Source organism: Coturnix japonica, chromosome 4, assembly GCF_054131305.1.
Source record: "Coturnix japonica strain WE chromosome 4, WE-NBRP24, whole genome shotgun sequence".
In the NCBI taxonomy this organism is placed as follows: domain Eukaryota; kingdom Metazoa; phylum Chordata; class Aves; order Galliformes; family Phasianidae; genus Coturnix; species Coturnix japonica.
In genome coordinates, this window is record NC_140666.1 from 50,461,516 (window position 1) to 50,483,961 (window position 22,446).

Below are 22,446 nucleotides of genomic sequence, written 5' to 3' on the forward strand. Positions count from 1 at the left end.
CCAATGCAGCGATGGGGGCGGTCCCGGCGCGGCCCGGCCCCGCGAGGGCCCCAATGGCGGCGGGGATGGCGGCCGAGCCCCCCCAACCGCCCTCACCCCGCCCTGAGGGGGGCGGCCGGGGCGCGGGGCGGGGAGGGGAGCGGCTGCGGGATGGAGCCGTGCTGGTACCGTTGGATCCTCCCCGTGGTCGGATCGGGTGTCGAATCACGGCATTCCGGAACGCCGGGTGGGTTCCATTTCCCCACCTGTCTAGCTTAAGCTGTCGGGTTCTTGAACATTGAAAGGCCCCTTAAGCACATTCGTGGAGCTTCTTAATCTTTTAGTAAATATTTAGTCATAGAATCATCGAATCAAAGGATGGTTGGGCAGAAAGGACCTTAAAGCCAGCCCCAAACCCTGCCATGGGCTACTTAGCCCTGCCAGGTCAGGCTGCGCAGATGCTCATCCCGAAACTATAAACGGCTTCTAGATCATTCAAGCAGTTTATTTGTAAACAGATTTTTGCTGTTCTTTCTGTGCTCCGAGTGAAGGATCTTAAACACAGAACAAAGCCAGCGAGGACAGAACGTTCCCAGCGGCTCCCGCTGTGCTGTTAGCGCTCTCCATTTATAGCTCGTGAGTGACGCAATGTGAATTTGCCCTTGAACAGTGAAGCGCTGCACATTACAAGCGGCAATACATAAACATTCAGCTGTGCAGCATGAAGCACATGAGTGGAAATAAAGCTCGGTGCCCACAGGCAGCAGTGAGGAGCTGCTGCCAGGCGTTGTGTGCTGACACACCTCCTGCTCCTGGCAGAGCATAGGAGCGCTGATGGGCGGAGGAGCTGGCACCGCTCAGTGCTGGCTGAGTGCTCTGCACAGCTGGGAGCTGCAGGGCTTCCCCTTTCTTGGACACCCACACGCTCCAGCCCAAAGGGGGAGGAAATGTTTGTGCCTTGGGATTGCTTTGTAGAGTGAGCAAGCACAGCTCTTAACTGAGCACAGCACTTACTCCTCTCTTGTCCTTTTTTATTGGGTATCCCCTCCTATTGGATGCTTAGGGTCAGCTGTAATATAGTGCCATCAACAGTGTTACGGCTGGAAAATCATTCGCATATTCATTAACGTAAAGAAGCAGCACTTCAGCACTCTTCCAAAGCTTTACAGCTATTTACTTACTCTGCCTTGGATTCCTTTTCCTGTTTGCTATGTGGGATTTAAGGCTCAGCACAGAACTGCCCTTTGCTCTGCCTTGGCTTACCAGATGTCTGTTCTGCATGTGGTGCGCAGTGCCAGGTCCTACCAGTGAGTGACTAAACAGAATGAAATCAAGGTGTTGCTTTCAGAGCCTGGCAGCTTCCTTGTGCCTGATCCATGCTACAGCCGACGAGTTTAAAGTGTTTAAAGCCCACGCCATTCATCCGCTTCCCTGTGTTATGACACGGAAGCGGAAGGAAAGGCGCACAGTGCAGGGCAGTGCTGGGGGTGGTAGTCCTGAGCAACCCCAGTGCCGTCGGCCATGTTGGGCGGCAGGGAAGTGTAATTTTCCAGAGTACATCTGTCACTTTTAGGGCCAGGTGGCGAAACGCAGTCTTTCCTACAGTCTTTCCTACTGTGGCAGAGCCGGAACGAGCCGATTTATGTATATTTTTAGCTGTTCTCCGAGGGGCCGTCCGGTCGGAGCGCTGAGGGCGCGCTCCTGCCGCCCGTTGACTGGAAGGAGGTACTGCAGCAGCTGCTGCACGACTGATGGGGCCCCCAGGCGTCGGCATGAAGCACTGCACTTGGGCTGCCATCTCTACAGCTTGCTCCTGTGTAGAGCTTCACTTCCATGCCAAGGCAGAACTAGGCAGGGGGGTTGGAACTACATGATCCTTGAGGTCCCTTCCAACCCGGGTCATTCTGTGATTCTGTGAAAGGCTTGTTTTGTCGCTACAGCAGGCGAGAGAAATGGGGCTAAACTGCATGTTTAGGCTGTAGGATTTCCACCATTGGAGGGCTATTCAGATTTGTGTCACAGACAGCTGAGACAGGTCTTTCTCTTCCCAACAGGCTCTTTGAGATGTGCTCTTTGCGATATCTATCTTTGAGTGTGGTGAGGTTCTCCATACCATCATAGCTGCAGATCTCGCTGCTGCAGAAGCCTGCAGGTAAATGAGAACTAAAGAAGGAGATGAAAAATGTGACTAATGCAAGATTGTATTGCAAAGCCTATTTATAAATGTATAATAGTTGGGTAAATTCATTTCTGGGTGTTTTGTATAGGGAAAAAAATTCCTACCAGATGCACACCATTTGTGTGATGGGAAGATTTAGGAACTGTGTAAAGCAGAGTAAAGTCAATGTAAAGTGGATGTAAACCCAGTGAGATATGGGTGGATAGTCTTTAGTTAGCAGACTTTGCAATGACTTGTGCTAGCAAGAAAGGATGCTTCATGGAGAAGTGTTTGGGCAAAATGAAATATGAGTTATATCCTGAGGTCATGGAGAGCTCACAGAGTTCCCAGAGTTCTCCAGCTCCTTCTAGAGCTTCAGGGCTTGAGCTCTGCGTCAGTCCAATGTTTCTCTTCTACGCTCTGTACCGAGGACATTCCCAGCACTATCAGTCTTACAGAGGGCAAAACAAACTCTTATTCCCCAGCTCTTTCTCTTCCTCCTACCTGTTCAGTGTTGCTCCATCCACACATAAAATACAATTGAGCTACTCTGACAGAAAATAGATTTCTAATTCTTTTATTTATTTATTTATTTATTTATTTATTTATTTATTTATTTTTATTTTTTAAATGACCCAGAGGTTCTGTTCAGGTCTTGCTTACAGCTTTGTCAAGGGCTTTACTAAGAGGTTATAGCTAAGAGGTGGTGACTTCTCTGTAAGTTGCGTTTACCTGATTTTCAAAAGTCAGCAGTTTCAACTTTTTTGAGCCAGTTTTCAGAGCCACCCTTGACTATGGAGTTATGAATGAGCTTGAAATGTGGGTGACGAGAGGCAAAGACAAATAACTTTCCCCTTGAACACAAGACAGAGAACCAAATTGTATTGTCTGGAAAATACCATGTTCTTCTAGATGGCCCACTGGGTGCCTATAAAAATTGCTTGTTCAGACCTTCTCTTTGGTAGGAACAGTAATGACGGGGTCTAAGTTTTTCTGGAGGTGTGTTTTACTTTCTTACCTACTGGGTCCAGCTGCATATTTCAAGCAGTATAAACTTGACATTTTCTGGCTCAATTTCTGGCACAAGTGAAATGCCGTTATTAAACAAGCTTTTGCCCTACAGTGCTGGTGTTATGTGTGTTCACTAGATGCTGATTAATTTAGAACCCATGTCCCTCTGAAAAACAATTCTCCTAAAATGGCTTTCTGTTTTTTTAAAGTCTTCCCTCTAATTCATATTCATGAGATAGAGCCCTTTGGGTCGTGTGTTAATATTCATATGATGAACCTCATAGCTAAAGAAGATTAAATTTGGATCTGTTAATAAAGAAGTATAAAGACTAAAGTAAAATCTCCAAAGATGCCGTTATCTTCCCTAAAAGTGCGTGTTGCTGTACATACGTTGATGCTGAGCAAGAGAACAATATGAAATGAGTAAATGCTGCCATTTAGACCATCATATCCACAGGAGAGATTTGAGCATGTGCCCAGAGATTCTCCTTTTGGGAAGATATCTGGTTTACTGGGCACTTTGGGTGCTTTGTGGTATTGTCAAAGAAATAAGGATTTGGCTAAAAGTACCATCAAGTAAACGTGTGTGGATGAGATTATGCTACTGGATAAAACACCGAGCATTCAACAGCTGGAGGCTATTTAAATTAATTGATCAAATGGTTACCTGTTAGCTACTTTTGCATTTCTTTTGCCATGTAGTACTTTCTTTGGGTCAAATCAGATATCCAGAAACAAATAGTAGGTGCTTCCATCCCCTTAATTACTTATATTATGAAAATTCTTTATAATAAGATGATACGATATTTTGCATGGCAGATCTGCTCTCAGTCAGGGAACATGATTTTGCACCAATTTTATCTTCATTAAATTAGTGACTTCAGGCTTTACAGCCAAGATGCATTTAGATTGCTGACACCCGCTGAGGTTTAAAGCTCTCCAGCAGCTTTTTATATTATATAAAACAATGATAGTCCCCACAGCAGCCCTGATTTGAAGAGGACTCTGCTGCTACTGTCCTAGTACAGGGCTGTGATCAGGTGATATGAGGCAGGAATGTGGGCTTGGTGCTGGAGCAGGGTGGGGGCACTCACACTCATTCCTGGTGCTGCAGTGGCAAGGGGTCTGACACAGACAGTAACATTGCTGTGTACTTCTAGCTAGATCCAAAATAAGCTGTTTGTCCTTCTGAACATTTGTGCATTGCTATAATTGATGTTTTTATTGTCACTACAAGAATTTCTTTGTTTTCTTTACAGAATACATATTCTATAGTACTCAGTAGTAGAGTAACAGTACTACTATATAGTACCACACATGCTATAGGGAGTTTGAGCTTGGATGATGGCAGTGTATGGAGACTTAGGGGAGAGAGAGAGAGAGACTCTATGTTTTAAGTGCTCTTTCACTCTGTAGTGCTGTGGTACTGAGTCTTCTCAGTACTTAGTATGACAGTAACCAATCTTAGAGATGGCTAAACTCCTCCTGAGAAAACTTTTCCATAAAAATCATGGGGAAGCAGGCAACAAAGCAGGCTAAATTCAGCATTACAACACGGCAAAGTTGTGAGCTTATCAGTTTGGGATGATAAGTCAGAAAACTGAGGCAATCTTTGCAGGCTTTTGCGCTACTCCTGGGGGAACACCGAAGTCATACAAGAAATTATTACTGCATTAAAATATCCTCCAAAAGACCAAAGTGACATTTAAAGTAACTCGAGTTGCTCTTTGATTTTGTCTTTCTGCGATTTCCCTTGACTCGTTAACAAATGATTTAATTAATGAAAGGTCTTGATTGTAATTTCTGTTTCCATATGTGGATATGGAATCTTTGGCTTACCCATAAAGCAGCTACTAAGTGCTGCTATCATTAACAGCAGAGAATATATCTATATACAGAGGCCACATTCAATCAGTTGCCCCCTTTAATCCATCATTGCCTTCCCACTGCCTTGGCCGTATGCCTGCTGCTCACTCCTCTCATTCTCAAGCTCCCAGATCCAAAAGTGTTCATCATAGACATGCTTGGACTTCATGTCACAATCCAAGCATTTTTCTCCATTCCTCCTCCATGCAATTGTGTCTGCCTCTGAGAGGAAACACTGATGTGCTAGTAGCTTCATTGATACTTTGTAGCTTTTAGTAGCTAATTCATATGTGTTCGATGTCTTTCAATTACTGTTGCTGCTTTCTACTCACTTGTTGGTCCTGCATCAATGTACAGGGCCTCTATGAAAGGCTACGCAGTGACCTGTCTCAGTGGCTTGAATTAATCTCATGGATTTCCATATTTCTGTAGGAAATATCTTTTGTCCCATTTTCAAGGGAATAGATGACATTTTATATTGCCCTAATAAATTAAACCTTCTTAAGCTTTTCCATCACACCATCCATCACAGTTTGCTTGTTTGCTGGTCTCTAGATAGATTTTCATCTGATACACCAAAGGCAGATATGGGAAGACATAGTTTAGTAATGTCAACATAGATATCCTTCTATCTCTTCTATTTCTTTGCTCCTCTTCCCCTTTTGCCTGTGTGGAATATGGTGACCTGGAAATGCCTTCTCAATACCTTATACCTTGCAACAGAATGAGGTTTATGAAGTTGTTTAGCTTTGCAAAGGGATGGAGAGCCATAGCTCCGCTACCATCAGCATCATATGTTCTCTTTGCTTTGTGATGTGAGCTCTTCTGTCAAGGGTGCTTTCCTCAAGTAAAATGAGGAACGCTATCAAATTCAGAATTGCCAAAGGAATGAGGGATGAACGCAGCTGTAAAGGACGCCGTTCATCCTCAGAACGCCACTAGGTGGCAGCTTGGCTTGCTGCTCTTGTTTTTTTGCTGGGTAACAGCCTGTTTGTACAATATGCAAACTGGATACTCTCAGAAACTGGGAAGTTGATTTAAAAAATGCATGCACCTAGAGCAATAACACAGCAAATCTCTATGTGAGTACCTGTATCCAAAAGCAAACCTCTTTTATTCTGTGGTGGTGTGAAGCTCATGCTTATTTATCTGGAGAACAGAACAGATTATACTAGCTAGATAATGTCCTATGTATTGCCACACCAAGATTTGAGTTATTCTGTGCCTGTTGCTCAAAATTTCTCCTGGCTATGTTTTCCCAAGTGAGTGTACACAAGCTCTGTACTTCATGGAGACAATATCTGCTAAATAAGATGTCTACAAGGGCAGTAGGGAGTTCAGAAGAATTGATAAAGGAACAGTCAGAAACCCAGGTCTGCGTGGAAGAGGCTTTTCTGAACAGTTTGTGCTTTCAGTATTAGTAGTCCCTCATTCAGCTTCTGATGTTAGCAGAGCAATGCAAGAGAGTTATTTAAATGTTCTACCTAGAAATAAAAATGAGGATACCTGATATGGAGTCATCTAAAGGTACAGAGGCAGTTGTGTTGCCTTATTATAAGGTACATTATTGCTCAAACAGAAAGAATGCCGTTGGTGGGTTTTCTTGTGTTACCTTTGTAAAGGTGGAGTTCATGTCCCTTGAAGGATGGGCTGAAGAACCAAAATTACCCCTAGAAACAAAAGCTAGATCATAAGAGGCAGTTACCTACACCTAGAGGAGGTCTTATATGGAACTGAGAAGACAAAGTTTAACTTCATTTGTAAACAAGGAATGTTCAAGAAAAACATCTAATCCTATTAGAAAAAAAATATTTTTCTTTTTTTATTTTGGTCAAAGCCATTCACTTTGCCCTCTTTGGTTTGCATTTGCATGTAGCAGATTCTCAGGTTGTTGCCGCTCTTTACTGTAAATGGAGTGCATAAAGCTTAATTTCTTAAGCACAAGTTGTCTTTGTTTAGCTCCAGCCCACTCCTCCACTTTGCCAACTCCTAAGGATACTTATCAATTTTCAGAGCCTCCGGACAGGAAACTTAATCAGGCTTGATATTTTGATTCTTCTGTCTTCCCCTCCCTTCTCTCTCTTTCTCTCTCATGCTCATCAGCAGCAGATCTCTGCTGTGTGGGAACAGTGGGCTGACTTCCCAATGGTCTGATGTAAGTTGTTTGGCAGGCACTGGTGTTCCCAGGCTCCTTTAGCTTTGATAGTTCTCTGTGGTAGCTCCACAGGTTTCTTTTGCACTGAACGTTATCCACCTTCCCTGCACTTGTCAGGGGTCTCTCCAAAGTCTCACTCACTTCCTATGGCAGTGAGCAGTTCTAACAGATCACTGACTCTATCATGAGGAACACCAGTGCTCTGAGATCTTCCCCTGCCTTTGTATTTCAGTGGGCAAGTTAGGCCACAGTAGCTAAGAGTACTGTCTGAAATTTTTGATTCAGACACTCCAATGAGTGAAGCAGAGCTTTCCTTCATTTGGCTGTGGAGACAATTACCCCATGTAGTACTTACTGTTAACACCTCTCTGCCCTTTGCTACCCCAGGTGAAATTGCTCTCTGAATAATCTCTCCTTCTGGCTTTCTAGTTATTTCTCTTCAATCAAATCAGCTCTCTGATGCTGCTTTTCTTTGACTTTCACCAGGCAGTTGGCTGAAGAAACACTCTGAGAAACGAGGAGAGAAAGGATGTGTTTTTTGCTAATCACCTGTTCAGTCAAAAACCTTCAGTCTGCTAAGCATCATGTATTTCAGTGAGACATGTAGAAAGTACATTTTAAAATGGATTAGTTTTTGTTTTTTCAACAAAGTGATTGGCATCTTCTTGTGACTTCACAGGGCATTTTGCTTATTGTGGGTTTCTAATTCCACACCCCGCCTCCCCACCAATTCACAACTGCTCATGCACGCATAAAGCAGCCTATTAATTTTAGTATTGACATTCACACTGATGTTGTTAGGATTCTGCCAGACTTGGTTATAAACCCACACCTGCCTCCTACTGCTGTAGACAAGTTTGGCAGCAAAGATTGCAAAATGAGCACATTCTTTTTCGCAAGCATATTTGTGCACAACTGTTTTCAGGTAATGGAAAAAGGATCGTGAAAAATGGGAAAAGTTGCTTTGGTAATCCCATAATTCAGCAATGGCTTGTACTAAAGATGAGGCATTATTTATATCTGGATTAGAAAGTCATGGGGTGTTTGGCATTCAGAGAATTAGCTAGACACCTCCTAATTGTGAATTAGAAATAGTTATTTATGAACAGTCACCTAGTTTAATAAGCTGCAAGCAGAGCACTCTGCATTGCCATTTCTTACTGAATTGACATGGGTTTCAGTGGCCACTCAGTGCTCTTGGCTCAGCTGCTCTAAAAACGTGGTTGCTGAATGCAGGGACATATGTTCTGCATAGCTTGGGGCTTCACCATTACTCTGTCTTTGTGGGGCATCTTGAACTCTTTCTGTTTTTAGCAAAAAACTGATTTTTGACAAGTCCGTATGAGAACAGCTGTTTTGTGCTGAAAATGACCTTGTAGTTGTCATCATTTACCCTCCCAGGGTGACATGCTCCTTCACTTGCCACCCTTTCTCTGTTGTTCTAAGTTCTCTGCACTTTACATCAGAGTCACAATGGCCTCTTGGAGGAAAGGATGTGGAGAAAACACTGTTGTTTTTCTTGGCTTTGTATTTGGAAAGGGCTGAGTGACATCAGCCTAAATGAGTCACCTTCCTCCCCCGAATCAGCAGTCTCAGAAAGATCCTGAAAAATATCCTGCCAAATACTTCAGATTTGGTAAAGACATAAATACTTTAAGATGGGTTTGTAACAGGAAGTTTCAGACATATTGTTCTGTAATAAGTGCTGTATTTACAATAGTAGCATCACACAGATCTTTACAGAGGAGACTGCATTGATGCTTGGAAGGATGCGTTACCTTCCTGTTCATGAGGAACATCTTGCTTGAGGGCAATAACTGCTTTTGGTGGAACATGAAGCACAGTGTCTTTCCTCAAGATGTGGGGCGTAGTTTTATGAACCACGACTTTATCTGCTGGGCTGATTTTCTTAAACCATTCATAGCATTTCCTACTTGGATTAAAAAATGATGTGTTGGATGGAGCGAGAAGAAGAGATCAGGATCAGGAAAAGCCAAAGTTCACACACCAAAAGGAGCAGAAGAAATACTGGTGGATGGGAAAGAAGCAGATCTGAACATTCAATTTTCTTCCCAGTTTTGTGGGCATTTTGGTGTGAGTTTTCAGTCTGCGATTTAACCGCGGAAGACCAAGGCTGTTTGTGCCTTGCCTACAGCCCTCTAACCAACATCCACACATTGAAATCTTTTTAATTCCTTGTAGCTTTGATTAGCCAGAGCAATTTATCAAAGAAAGCAGCTTTTTAGAGAATGTATTTCAAAAATATAGATTAGATGTTCTTTTCCAGGATATTTCTTCTGTTAAAGCTGAGGAATGCCACTCTGCGTGCTACTGACTTTGTTTAGTACAGTTATTGTGCAGAGAGGGCTGGATTAAGACATAGAAAATACTAAAAAAACCCCAACCATCAGATAAACAATGTTGACAACCAATTAGAATAATGACATATTGCCAGTTCTTGCATTTTGATCGTTACCTTTGGAATTTGATTGGAAACTTTGAGGTGGTGGCTACTCTTCTTAAAGTCTTGGTTACTGATTTGAGTTAGTTACTTGTCTTAGTTACTTATTTGAGGAGGGTCTCAGAAGGTAGATATTGGGCTTTTTCATATAGACACCTGTAACCATTAGGACTGCAGAAGGTATGATTTGCAAAGTGATGGTCATTACTTTGGAGGAGAATGGTACATTCCTTTTTAATTTCTGTCATTAGCAATGCAGGCATACATTCAAAACGGATTTGTCTTTGAAGAGGTACTGAGGTCTTTAAAGAGGTACTTTGTCTTTAAATGGTACTGAGGATTCATAAGGAGATACTCACAAATATTTAGTGGCACCTAGTAGAGAAAACATCTCAAATCCCTAGGTTCCTAATTCTTTTAGCTGCTGGAAACTTTCAGCCTTTAGATGTTGAATTCAAGGTAACTATGAATAAGGTAGCTTGGAAGTAGGACTTTTATGTGGTGTGAGTCTTGCTTCTGCTTAGTGAATTTTACTTTGAAGACAGCCTTTTTATACTTACCTTGGTAACTAAGGTGATCAAGGTATGCTTCTCTCTGTATATGGAGCCAGGAGTTGAATGGCTCACCAAAATTCATATTTTGCTTCAAAGGCTCACATTATTTATCCACTTTTCCAAGTAAACTGCATGGAAAAATGTAAATGAAGCATAAAGCTCTTATGAACTGAGCCCTAAGCATTTTTCTTTTTAGCATATAAACTACTAGTCAGGATGTGATAGGAATGCATTCAACACTTTTTCAAACTGTAATTATGTTTCCCCAGTGAAACTCAAATACTCAATACAGTCCTGCTGCAGCTATACTAGACAGGTAATAATTGGAAAATGTAACTCAGAAGTTTTATCTCTTACATAGTAAAAGGTAAGGTTACATGCTGCATACAGAAGAGATTATGTTAAGTACGAAAAACTGTGCTATGTTAATTTTACATTTGTAGACCTGCTCCAGAGCTGTATTTTAAGCTGCTGTTCTGCTTCTTTTCTTTGAAACTGTGCATGGTTTGGGTCCCTGCAGCCGCTGAGGAGAGAACGTAGGGACAGAGATGCTGCCCAAATGTTCCCTATGAGGAACATAGTTCATAAAGCTTCTGCCTCTGACTGTACTGGCATTGTTTTGCACTTGGTGCCATGATGTTCCCTAACAGTTATGACGCTGAGACTCAGCTCATTCATTTTGTGCTATAACCAGGAGAAACTGTAAGCTCTCTCTTTCTTCTAAACTCCAGGAGCCAAACTAAACAGGAAGAGGCCTTCTCTCTTGTTGTTGCTGGTAAAACAAGGCTTCTAAACAATGCACCGACTCATAAGCTTGGGACCTAACAGGCAACCAGAAAAAAATAAAAGTTTTGAAGGAGAAATTAACTTACCAACAAGCTAATCCACCCCAGCATTTATGTCTTTCTGTTACACATACTGCTGATCTAGTAGAGCTGGATATTGTGAGTGACCTTACACATTTAGGTTATTTTTTCTTGTTGATCCCTGTATCTTCTGGATTACTTGAGAGAACAGGAGGAAGAAATTGACTCTACCACCAGCCCTAAGCATAGACCTTATCTAAACTGTCCTGTTGCAGGAAAATGTAACCTGTCTGGGATTTCCTGTTCTGCTTTATGTGCCTGTGACTTCCCAGGCATTATATAGTGTTCTGAAGTTATAAATGCTGTGGGTATTGCAGGACAATTCATCCCATATCCTGTTATAACTCCCCTAAGTATTTCAGTTGGTCCTATATCTGCCTCACTTTTCTCTCAAGTCCTACTGCTCTGTTCTTCGGGTGGAATGTTCATGATATACCAGAGACACAGCAGGATGAATTTATCTCTCTCCTTCATCTCTGGGAGTTTCACCCTTCATTGACACCTGTCCCTCTCTAGATTTTTAATTGTCTCTCTCGATCTGCACCATGTTCTCTTTCAGAATTTTTATTATTGTAGCACAACACACACCTGAGAGGGACTTCTGGCTCTGCAGTTTGCCTATTAACACTCAGATTCTTTAGGGCACTCTCTGGATGTCTTCCTGGCAGCACCTCTCTGTTTTATCCTAACTTGCTCTTTTGTCACACTCCTTGGAGCACATTAGCAAAGATGGGATGATTGCTGCATACCTATCCCATTTGCCTGACCTGTAACATTGGCCATCATATATAAACCGGCCCTGCAGCACATCCCAAAGCCTGGGGACCTTTTACTAATCTGCAGACAGATTTCATCCCAGTGCCTATGTGCTTGTAATTGTTGACACATTTGCAGGCTGGGCTGAAGCTTATTCCTACAAACGTGCTTATGCCATTACAGTAGTCAAGAAACTTCAAAAGAGACTTGGTATGCTGATTTGGCATTCCTGTTACAATGGTAGTGCGTGAGGCACTCATTTAACAAGACAAGTGATTAAAGATATTTGCAAAACTTTAAGTGTTAAGCAGCACCTGCATTATGCCTACCATCCTCAATCCAGCAGTGCACTAGAAAGAATAAAGTCTGGCCTGACAAGGAATTGTGCTAAGATGTGAAGAAACAGGACTGAAATGGCCAGATGCAGTGCTGCTAGCATTGTATGTACATAGCACAGCGGATGGGAAACATCAGCTTTCTCTTCATTAGATCCCCATGAGGTGGCCTATGCTGTATATCTTCCTCACTCACCACCAAAAGCACTGCATAAATGTGATTTTTTTATTTAAAAAAGTAGTCATGTCAGATTTTCCTGCCTACTGTATTTAATTTCAGACTCACTGTTGTAGTCTGATTTCCTATCATCATTTAAGAAAATACCAGATATTGGTGCACAAAATATGTTGTAAACTCTTCTCAGCTGTTGAGGATGCTTGATGCTCTGTAAAGGAGAAAGAGCAAGGAGCCATAGGTGATGTCTCGCAGGGCAGGCACCTCACCAGCCAGGGATCAGCCTACAGCGACCAAGCAAGGTGAGCAGGCCTACGTCATAGAATCATAGAACTGTAGAATGGCTTGGGCTGGGAGGGACCTCTTGGATCACAAAGCTCCAACCCCTGTGCCACAGGCAGGGCCACCCACCTCCACTAGACCAGGCTGCCCAGGGCCTCATCTAACCTGGCCTTGAACACCTCTGGGGACAGGACATCCATGACCTCTGTGGGCAGCCTGCTCCAGGACCTCAACACTTGTGGTAAATACGTCCCCCTGATATCCAACCTACATCTTCCTTCCTTCAACTTACAACCATTTCCCCTTGTCCTGCTGTTATCTACCATGCTATTATCAACTGGGAATCTAGACTATCATACAACTCTGAGGTGATAAGCAGGTTGGAATGCAAGTCTGTGAGTTATGACTGGGGCCAGTGGTAGTAACTCAGGTCAGATAGGGTCCGGTGAACTTTAGGCAAGCCTGCAGTGATGGGTCAAGTCCAGAAGTGTACCTGTTGTTCAGAGGCCAGACCAGTGGCGTCCATGTCTCCTCTGGGCTCAGCTGCAACATGTCTGGAAATGTGTTCTCCTACAGCGTTGCTCAAAGAATGAGTGAAAGTTCAGGTCTGTGGGACTCATAGGATTCTGGGCAGGAGGTAGATGGTGGCCCAGGAGGCTGATCAAGGCCTTCAGTGTCCCCCTCCCAGGTCCTGACATCAGATTGCCCATTAGGGCTCCTGCTGCCATCACCTCTTTGCAATTGCAGCTGTGCCTTTCTGATGTCTGGGATACCTGACTTCATATGTTGGTGTTTAGCACCAGAATAAAGGCAGTATCCAAGAGTGAACCAAATGGGGATTTGCTAGCAGTCTTCACTAGTAGCCTTCCCCTTCTCTGCTTGTCCTTTCATGGCCCCATGCAATAAGTTAACATAGCCAAAACCTCAAATGTGGGTGAGGAAATCAATATGTCTTAAGAAATGTTGCAAAGTTTATATTTTCTTTAAAGTAGAATGAATTCCCTGATCTGATGCCCTTTACGACAGCTGAAGTGCTGTAGCCCTGGGAATAAACTATGTAATGCAGAAACATACAGTCACACCTCAATACATATTGCTCATGAATTCTGTAAGTGAAACTTTACAAGGCCTGACACTAAAGCTTCTATGTTGAAATGTGCACACTCTTGTGGAAGCAGAATAATGGCAGTACAGTCTTCCTAGAGTATAAAGGCATTAAGTGTCTTTGAGACTTGAATTTTCAAACTTAACCAAACTGATAATGTTATTCTATTTGTTTATTTATTTTACTGGCTCTGGACCTCTTCCTTCCTTGGAGTGGGAGGAGGACTGAGAAATTGTAGTTTGACATTTGAAAGGTCTAGGTGAAATCCACACTGAAAATATGGCTAGAGGGGAGCCAGAAGACTGCTAAGTACTCAATGTAATTTGGCTTTGCCAATTTAATCAATCTGAGGCAAAAAGCAGATGTAAAAATGGCAATAAAAATAGCAGCCTGCCTCCTCGACTGTAATATGAGTAGGAATTATGTTGATTTTGCTGCACGGTGTACCTGGCAGGTCTGGTCTTTCTCCAGAGCTGCTCCAGAGGGCACCCTTTACCTTAAATTCACTTGCTGCCCAAGAAAAGCACAGAGCCTGCTTTAGTAATGCAGACTTAAAGTCTGTTTTCCACTGAAGTGCAAATGTCATTTTATCACTTCACTGGTCACAAAACCCTCTCTGGCCTTTCTAAGAAACAATATATTCCAGTGTTCCTTCTTTTCAGCATATGCTGCAGAAGGAGCCAGACGTTAATTATGTTTAGTAAGGTTGGTTGGAAGATTGAGAGTGCTGTAGACAAAATATTTCAGAGAAAGAATTAGGTTGTATTGTAGCTGGAGAATTGTGATAGTGTATGTCATAGAGAGGTTTTCTTGCTTATTTGTTTCCCTACCATTCAGGGCTGAGTGCTTAAGCCAGCCTTCATTCTGGCCGCACCCAGCTCTGTCCTATTAATAGGTAATGCCAGGAACGGAGGACAAGCTCCGTTGTCCTGGATAAGTTGCCTGGTGCAATGAGCTTTTTTGTCTGTTCTAAAGGTACCATGGGATATAGCAGTGTTCAGTTTCCACGACAGAAAAGAGAGATGAGTGTCCATAGGATGGCACTAAAACACAGTGTGTTTCCTAAATGTATGTGTTGAGCATAAAAACAGATCATGTGGCTGTGACACACAAGCCTGCATTCAGCTCCTGGACTGTGTGTAAGCCCACAAATAAATTCTTTATCCTGTCAGGGCTTTGCTTTTTCGTCTGTGATGTGTATGTGTGTGTGCATGCACAGGAAGGACATCTCACTGATCATTCAGGAGTCAGTGAGGATAAATGTTGCTGGCAGAGTGCAGTGGCTGGGTCTGTATCAGGGGAGGATGTACTCTGCAGCACAAGGTGCATCCAAACCATTTTTGCTCTCATAAGAAGTCTAACTAAACCTGTTTCCCACTGGGAGAATTGTAAGGGTTTTTATCTCTAAGGCAATAGCAAAGGGCCTGGCAATTTCCTACTGTCAGCTTTTGACTTTGAGAAGAGTGAAGAAGCACTGTAATAAACTTGCCAAAAGGCTGGGAGGAGCAGACAGAGGTGTCAGGGGGCGTGTGGGTCATCAAGGGGACACTTAAGGGCTTGAGAGCATTACCTTCCATTCTGACCTCCCTGAAACTAGGCTCTGTCTCCCACAGTCTTTTTTCCACCACCAGTGCTGGGTGAGCCTCCTATCCTAACAGCTAGGAAGGCCTTGTGGGCCAGTTGTGTACAGAGCAGTGAGCAGTCCTTGCCCCTGCCTCAGCTGCATGGAGAACACTGCCTAAATGAGAGAAGACATAGGAAGAGCCATGCAAAACAAACACAGAAGTGAAATTCCAGTAACATTTGTGGTAGAAAACGTGAGACAAATGGAACAGTGGGACAAAGAGGGAGAAGGATTGATGTTCTTTGGGAAATGAGAAGTTTGATGTTTAGGATCCACTGCCACATTTGGAACAGCCCTGAAATAGTGCTTTTGTGCTGGGTCTTGTTTAAGACCCCAGAATTTAGGCAGCAAGGTTGCCTATCAGGAAATGGAAGCAATTGGATCAGTATGGTTTTCAGGGACATCAACATGCCATCAAAGTGGGGCTTTTGTGCTCATGCAGGTATTGGGAAAGATAAGTTGTCTCATCTGGCAGCCATACCCTTGCCCAGGGACTGTCCCAGTGAGCTGCCCCTGAATTCATCCTAAACCTAGGAGATTCACCAGGGGAAGCTGAATATCTGTGTGAGACTTTGCATCATGGCAAAACATCTAGCTATTTTCAAAGACATTAAGAAGTGATTTTACAACTAAGCTGGTTGTTCATGAGCTGTTTGCTTTGATTATGGGCTATTCATAGGGTGTTTCCTAACTCATTTTATCTACTGCCTGGTTTGATAATAACATTTCAGAATAAGAAAATTAATGACTAGTGGCTAATACACACTCAAAGGATGACTTCTCTGGAAAGTATGTTATGAAAGAATCTACAGACTTTGTTGTTTTGCTATTACTGCCTTGCATTTTGCCTATGTCATGCATCTGTGCTTCCCACATAAAGATTTTTGGAGACAACAAAGTCATGAATTCCTTGTTATTGCTTGAAGACAAGTGATATACTAGGAAAGATGGACCTTTGGTTGCAGGAAGCTGCAGAATCTGCAGAGAATGTTGATGACAGATAGGACACAGCTGACTTAGTGTGGCAAGAGAGTGCTGAACAGCAAGCTGTCTGGACTGATTGGCAGGGCTTTGAACTAAATTAGACAGGGGAAGGGAATGTACTTCTGAGTGACAGAAAAGGAGCCAGTGAGGGCTGACGTTTTAGGAAACAGCAGAGAAAAACCTCTGATTTGTCCCAGAGGAGTTAGGGAGTATCCTCTAGCAGGGCAACATGACTGAGGTGCCTCTACACCAATGCACACAGCACGGGTGATAAGTAGGATGAGTTGGAAACCATGATGCAATTAGAAAACTTTGACTTAGTTGTTATCGTGGAAATGTGTTGGAACACATGAAACAACAGGAACACTGCAATTGAGGGCTACAGGCTTTTTTGAACAGAGAACCTCCAGGAAAATCTCACTGTGGGCTTCCAATACTTAAAGGGGACTCATAGAAAATGTGCAGGCCAACTTTTTACAAAGTCTGATAGTGATAGGACAAGGAGCTTGGCTTGTGTTATCCTTTTGTATTCATGAATGTAGGACCTGGTGGTATGTTGCTGAATAGTCAGATCTTTGTTGCCTATGTTTGGTGCCTGTTAGCGGCAGTTCAGCTCATGAAAGGAGTGAATGCATCAGTGATTGGCCAGGTTTCCCTCTCTATACCCATTACCCCCCAAGAATTTGATTCTGTGAAACATTCTTTATATATGGAGAAACTGTCCTGACTTGAAAATGCTTAACAAATACCATTAGACAATGTACACACAACTTTACTGACTGCCAAAGACAGGCCTCCAATCAATTGATGGTTTGACTCTTGATATTACAAAATAGGATTTGGGGAATGAAGCTCAGAGAGATGTTTGAATTAATTGAATAATTCATTTTAGCATTAACATGATGAAAGAATAGATCTCCTGTTGGGAATTAATGTATAATGCATACATGGAACTTTCTGTATGCCTTTTATCATCCAGAGCAACTGTAGGCAAGATGGTAATGTGGAAACAATTAAAATTTAAACAAAGGAAATTTTTGTAAAGATTTTTTTTTTGAAGGAGAAGTAAAATTGCAAATATTTCATAGGATTTACAAGAGAGAGGGTTGGTTTTTTCTTTCAAAGCAGAATTCAGAACATATACGTAACCCATCTGTCTTTCCATAGGAGAATGAGAGACTTCTTAAACATAAGAGAATAAAATTCCAACCAGCAAGTGAAGAAGACCTATTTAAATACTAGGTTTTTTAATTTATGTAAGTTACATTACTTATAAAAGTCCTCTAGTATAACTTGACATAGGTATAACATTGGTTTACATTGAGTGGAAAGGTGAGAGTGAATAGCTTGCTATAAGCCCGCTTTGTGTTATCACCTTCCTCCAATTCTTGACCTTGGGTCTCCAGGAAGAAATGTGCAAACTCCTTAAGAGCTGACTTCTGGAAAGCAGTAATAGAATCCCATGCAAGGTCTTTAGCCTGACTTAGGCCATCTTTTCTGAGGGTGGTGACTTGTCAGCATTGGTACCGTGGCATCTGCCAATCTGTGGTTGGAAGTTTTCTTAATGTAACAACCAAGGGAAAATGTCAGCAGTGAGTCTAGGTGCCAAAACTTGGCTTTCCCTGTTCCTTGCATGAAGCATGAGGATGAGATTCTGCTGGTCTTAGAAAGGAAATCCAAAAACAGATCTTAGATCTGTGAGTTGTTCTTGTTAATAGAAAAGGACCAGTGCAATTTTTCCTTCTAGAGGAATCTTACAAACAGTCCACAGGGCACATATGTGTGAGATTGGTTCTGTTACAGAAAAATGACTGCAGTGTGAATTCAGTTAGTTAATAATGAGATATTTTGATGGTGTTTTTAGTGTTTTCTGACATTCCTTGTTTGTGATTGGAACTGAGGAAGAGAGAGACTTTCCAGCCCATAAAAATGTCTTTCCTGAATATATAGCGCATGCAAATAATGCAGAAAAATTGAGATGTAATGATTTGTGTTCTTTCACTCCCTGCTCCTACCCACAAAACAGCCCTAAAACCTCTCTGTATGGGAATAGTGATGCATTTTGATGCTTTTTAACAAAATATTTCTAGCCTTCTGTGCAGAATTATTTAAAGTGATTTTCATGAACCAACTGAGAGAACTCCATTAAAAGTCCCGAGATCAGTCTAATTATTAATGAAAGGAAAGCTCCAAGTGCACAAATAGAGACCTGGGGCAGCATCTGCAAAATACTTAGTTTTGAAAAGCAGGCGAGTAAATTTTAGCCTGCCCTCCTATGGTTGCAACATTCTGGGTGTGAATTTGGCACTGACTGGTTCCAGCTTGTGAATCCCCTTAACTGTAGTGATTGTTGAAAGCTCAAGAATTGTTAAATTGGACAGCAGTTCTGTGTACCTAAAACAAGCAGTGACCAGGGCTCTTGTGATACAGTCTTGCTGCAAAATGTTTGAAGCACCTGCCTCTTAAAAATGTGAAAAACCCTTGTAGGCTTGCTTCCGCAAATGTTTCTTAATGCCAGCTTTAATTTATGCTCCAAAGTCCCACACTGTTCAGTGTTCAGAGAAAGAAAGCCCTCTGCAATGAAATATTAGACATGCTTCCAGACTGCAGCTCCAGGAGCTGTAGTTGCATGCTGGAGAACAGATGTTCTCCTTACTCAATCTTTGGACAATTTGCATTGTAGCGTTTGTAATTCATGGTCTAATGATGTAATGTGTTTTGAAATTCTGCTATGAAAAGAGGCCTTCCCCACACAGGATTCAGCACCAAGCCAAGGGATGTGGTAGCACAACTTTATTATCCAAAGCTAATTCCTGGTACTTGCTTTTGTATAGCCCCTGACTTGGGACTTCAACAGTATTTTTCACATGGAGAAATATATCATGCACAAATATATTATGAATATCCACACTAAAAACACATATGTATGTCCAGCTTGTACTACTGGCATCTATTACTCTATTTCTTGATGCTAAAGTAGTCACTGTTAAATTAGATAATATACCCATCTGAGGCTTGAAGTTTATTGAGAGAAAGGTGATCTCATTGTGAAAGGCTGAACTTCTGTGTTCTGAATTCAGGGCCTTTTGGAACACAGGTCAGAGCAACTTATTATAAGATGCTTCTTTTTGAATGCTCCTCTGGCTTGGACTAGGTGCTTAATCTCAGCAGCTGCTGATTTTTTTTCCACAAGAATATAAAGGCAACTGAACGCTGTAAATTCCCCATGAAGCTGTTTAATTCTCTTAAATTCCTCTGTTACTATTTGCTAGGGAAGGCAGTATTTCTCTGTGCTGAAGGACAGTTGTAATTTAGGTATCATTATAAAGGAGGTTCCTGAAATGAAATGAAGTGAAATAAAAGCAGCAGCAAGAGCTCAAATCACTATTCTGTTTCACTCTGTCTCTCTGGATTAGACTTTGCAAGTAGCTGAGTAATAAACCTACTGGGCTATATCTTGATCATGGTGGATGTTTATTATGATGATGCTTGTTCCAACAAAACGTGAAAAATGAAGTTCAGATATGCTTTGGTGTGCTGTGCTGTACATATATATGGTCAGCTGATCTGGTAAAAGGAAATGCAAATCTCCAAATTCCATGGTTTCTACAGAAAGTGTTGCAGCGTTATATTCTTGCAAGGGCTTAGAAAATGCTAGATAGATTGAATGAAGAGTTTTGCATATGGAGGTATGCAGAAATATACAGTGAGTTCAGTGTCTCTGCCATAGACCATTATAACTGCTTCTTTGCTCAGGCTGTAATAAGAAGCTAAAGAACAAGCTGCCTGTCGAGGAGGAGATTATACACTTCATTCATAAGAGAGAAACATCAACTTAATATTGCTATTAAGTTGTGATTTAACAAAGCTTACATGACTTAACAAAATTTGTGATGGCAAGGTCACCTGACTATTTTCTGAATAGAGAACAGAGTCAGACAAAACTCTTAGGGAGATCCTCCCATTGAATCATGATGTTCAGAATAAACCCTTTGTCCGATGGTATATATCTAAAGGATTGTACATGCAATCAATCCTTTATATCACTCTGTACCAGACAGCAAGTTGTCAAGCTGTTTGCAGATAAAAAGTCTCTCAGTCTTGCAAGAAGTAAAATTTCAAGAAGTTAGCTATTAGTCCCATACCAGTTATCTGTAGCAGGTAAAGAATCTCTATCTCAGGGAATAACGTGGAGAGGATAACCTTTCTCAGAGGACAGATTGCGGCCTGCAGCTTACTGCAGTGCATGCTCCACAGGCTCTGGGCTGGCCCCTGCTTGTGGAGTAAGATGATTGACTACTGATCATATGTGCATACTAGTCATATTGGGTTGGTGCACACTATCTCCTCTGAGCCTGGTTCAGCTATCACAACCAGACTTGAGCATCACAGCTGCCACTGGTGGCACCCTAGCAGGGTTAGAGGTGAAATGTTAGTTTTGGGGTGGGCTAGAATGAGTACGCTGCCATGCTGCTGTTTCAGTTTGTAGCATACTGTAGAGAGCAACTAGAATCATTGAGTCATAGAATTACAGAGCCATTTGGGTTGGAAAGGATCTGTAAAGAGCATCTAGTTTAAAACCCACTGCCATTGTCAAAGGCATCTTCTACTAGATCAGGTTTATCAAAGCCCAGTCAACATACTCTTGAACGCTTGAACATGTAGAAGAAATGGGAGTTTACAGGTCTGCCTCACAAGCTCATTCTCCTTGCAGAGAAGGCAGGGAGAGCCGTCCTTTTAGCAACAGTTTCTAGAATTTGGGGAAATTCAGAAGGACTGGTTTTTTTTTTTCCAAAATCAGCCACACCATGTTGGCATGGTGACATTTCCTCACTAGCCTGAAGCACACAATGTTAGAAATCAGTGAACTATCTGTATCTGTTTGTTCTATCTGTCTAATCTTACTTGGAGAGATCGATTTGCTATATCATATTTTTTGAGGTACTAAACTCTGTGCTAAAACTTCAATAGGTAATTATCACCATATCAAGCCCGCTGTTTTACTGGAATGTTTTTGTAAACATTGTGGCCACTGCATTATAGTAAAATAGATTTTATTGAGTTACCTATAATGGCAAGTTGCTGAGACACTGAGCCTGTCACTTCTGGACATTTTGTGATGTGACTTTAGAACCAGTGTTTCAAAGAGAGTGCGAGATGTCTCTGATTGACTTCTCTGAACAAGCCGGGAATTACTTCACTACCTCAGACACCTTGGAAATATTTCTCTTTACTTATCACTCTGGTGCTCTGAACAGAAGCCATGTGGTCAACAGGAAGGGAACTCAATACCCAGGAATTAACCGGGTCGGCAAAACTTGTGCAAGATTTAAATGCTAAAAGAAGGAAGTAGTATTTTTATCACTGAGCAGAACAGAAAGCAGTGGTGATGGAGTTAGTTTTTATTGAGTCTTTCTGATGAAAAATCTTAATAATGCTGGGTAAAATTACAGTATTAACTACTGCACCATAGCCTTTGAAACACTAAGGCGAGCTTTACTTTCCCACTAGTTTCTTCTAGTTGGCCTCTTGTTACCACTGCTTAGTTGCTTCAAACATGTTTCAAACTACATTTAAAAGAAGATAGAATTAGAAAAAAAAGGGAAAAAATAGCAAAAAACCAGTGTCTGGTTGACATTTTCATGTGTGAAGTCTTGCACAGGTGTCAGGGTTGTTTCCCCAGAAAGGACAGGACAGTTGCTTCCTCGTAATTAGGTTTCATTTGAAGAGTTTGAAAGAAGGAGAAAAAAAAAAGAATCCCTTAGTCAAGTTGTCCTTTCTGTTAACCTGTTGGCTTCAATAGAGTTTGATATGATTAAGCAGAGACATGCCAGCTTCCTTCCTTCTATGCTTCATACTGCTCAGTGTGTTTGCCAGGAGCTTGATTCATAGTGTAGCCTTTGTATAGGCACAGATGGAAATGAGCAGGTTTTTTTCCCCCCCCCACTGATTTCAAGTTCCAGTCATTCAGCAAAGTCTTTGGGACTCAGCTGCGTTTTGTTTAAGGTAGAGCCGCACAGAGGTGCTAAGCATGCTTAAAGGTGTGTTACTGTACAGCTCACGGTGGGTGCAGTAGGCTGGTATGCTAGCTGTATTGGGAACACCCCAGTTACAGAGTCTCTTGATGGTCAAAAG

General features: G+C 42.1%; 1 protein-coding gene across 7 annotated transcripts in view; it reads left to right on the forward strand.

Annotated features, from left to right (window-relative positions):
* The window catches only part of LOC107313496 (uncharacterized), a 190,344-nt gene that overhangs the window by 2,464 nt on the left and 165,434 nt on the right, over window positions 1-22,446 (forward strand). For 6 of the 7 annotated variants that reach the window (XR_014945363.1, XR_014945364.1, XR_014945368.1 and 3 more), the window contains one exon: window positions 2,034-2,131. The gene's annotated coding sequence lies outside the window, so the exon portion shown is untranslated. Of the gene's footprint in view, window positions 1-2,033; window positions 2,132-22,446 lie in introns of those variants that run through there. The other variant, XR_014945367.1, reaches the window with a different exon arrangement.